The sequence below is a fragment of the Nematolebias whitei genome, chromosome 8 (genome assembly GCF_014905685.2).
Source record: "Nematolebias whitei isolate Nwh7 chromosome 8, NemWhi1, whole genome shotgun sequence".
In the NCBI taxonomy this organism is placed as follows: Eukaryota; Metazoa; Chordata; class Actinopteri; order Cyprinodontiformes; family Rivulidae; genus Nematolebias; species Nematolebias whitei.
Window position 1 is genome coordinate 38,268,639 of NC_056505.1, and position 2,435 is coordinate 38,271,073.

Consider the following 2,435-nt stretch of genomic DNA (forward strand, 5'->3'; position numbering starts at 1 on the left):
CTCCATTTTAGATCTTATATTTATAAATCGTCCTTCCATATATGGTATATCTGGAGTCATAAATACGTCAGTTTCAGATCATTCACTAATTTTTGTCATTAGAAAAAATCTTAAGCAAGCAACATGTCATGTACATAATTTACATAAAAAGATTCCACACTCAAAACAAACTATGTTTAATGCGGAAATTAAAAATACTGATTGGAGTGAAGACATTCATTTGTCAAATCCTAATCATATTTTAACAAATTTCTACAATAAATTAGAGAATATACAGCAAAAATATATCTCAACTTGTAAAATTCCAATCCGACAAAATAAAATACCATGGTTGAACGCTTCTATAATACACTTCTTAAAGCTGAAAGCCTCCTCTCTGAAAAATTATAGACTATCAAAAACACCTGAAAATAAGTTGCATTTTAATCATTATCGAAATAAATGCACTGCTGAATTACGTAAAGCTAAACAACAGTATTTTGAAAGGCAAATTATTTCAGCTGGAACAAACCCAAAAACATTGTGGCAAACAATTAAATCTATAACAGGAGAAAATAACAACAAAACTTTCAACAAAAATTTACAGATTTCAGTAGAAGGTGTGCTTATTTCTGATCACGAAAAAATTGCTAACCAATTTAATGAATACTTTGTTTCTTCTGTTCGGGATTTGTTATCTGGGCCTTCTAATAGGCCAAAGTCATCTAAATCATGTGACACCTCTGAGATGTTTTCCTTTTCAGAAATTTCACAGACTGATATATTGGATATATTACAGTCTTTAAAAAGCTCACATGCCTGTGATATATTCAAGTTAAATATGAACTTCCTGAAAACGCATCTCAGCACTTTTGTACCATTATTCCATCACCTGCTTAACTTATGCATTACACAGTCCATTTTTCCCGTTGCCTGGAAGTCTGCACAGATTACTCCTATTTTCAAATCTGGCGATCCAACTGATGTTTCAAATTATCGACCAATTTCAGTTCTTCCAACTTTTTCCAAGTTACTTGAAAAAACACTATTTAACCAATTACTTCACCATTTAGAGGTTAATAATATGTTAAGTGATAACCAACATGGTTTTCGTGCTTCTCGATCAACCATGTCAACATTAATATTATTTACTGAACAAATACGTGCTGCTCTGAATAAAGGTCAAATAACTGGTTCTGTATACATCGATTTCCTTAAAGCCTTCGATACAGTCGATCATTATACTCTCTTACAAAAATTGACTTCTTTTCAACTTTCTTCTTCTGCAATACAAATGTTTTCTTCCTATTTAACTGACAGGTGTCAGGTAGTGAAACATGGAAGTTGTATATCCCGATCACTGCCATGCTCTGTGGGAGTCCCGCAGGGTAGTATACTGGGACCATTGCTTTTTTTACTTTACATAAATGACCTTCCAAAAGTACTTAATCACTCTAATATTTTAATGTACGCTGATGATACTGTTCTTTTCCTGTCTGGTTCAAATACTGATTCTATCAACAGTCAGTTACATGCAGATCTTCAGCAATTTCATTTATGGCTACAAGAAAATCGCTTAACGATTAATGTAAAAAAAACCGTATGCATGTATTTTTCCTCACCTAGGAAACATTTTACTACATCAAATCCTTTTACTTTTTTAAACAAACCTCTTTCTATTGTCACTACTTATAAATATCTGGGAGTTATTTTGGATTCTCATTTAACTTATCATGATCATGTGCAATCCTTATGTACTAAGCTGAAACAAAAAATGTATGTTTACTCCAAAATTAGATCAAATCTGACATCTTCTGTTTCCAACACTTATCTTCATGCCATAATACTTTCAACTCTGTCGTACTGTTTACCTGTCTGGTCTCTCACTACTAATGAAATATTAAAACCCATCGCTAGGCTCTACAACAGGGCCTACAAAATCCACAACAAACTCCCTGGTTGGACTCATCACTGTACAGCTCTTTCTTCTTCAAATGCTTTAACTTTTCAAAAATTTGTCCTACACAGCAGTATTAAGTTGTATTTCCAGGTTTTTTATGGTATTAATAATGTAGCTCTCTCTGCTTTGATCCCTAAATCCAAGTGTGGAAATGGTCGCTCAACTAGAGCTGCTACAAGCGGACAATTGCCACTACCAGCCTTTAAAAACTGTTATGGACAGAGATCGTTTTTCTATGTTTACACCAAAGCATGGAATGACACTCCACAGCATGTGAAATCCATCTCAACATTGGCACTTTTTAAGAAGACTCATGTGCGTCATCTGTTAGACTCCTTCTTTTGCAATCACTGTTAGGTGTCTGCCGTGTAAATGCTGCTGTTCTTGTGTTTTGTAATGTGATGTGTCTGTATGTCTATTGATGAGGTGTGATGCTGAATATCTGTGTGCTTAATTTATGTTCTGCAGAACAGGAACCTGCTGTAAAACAGCAATT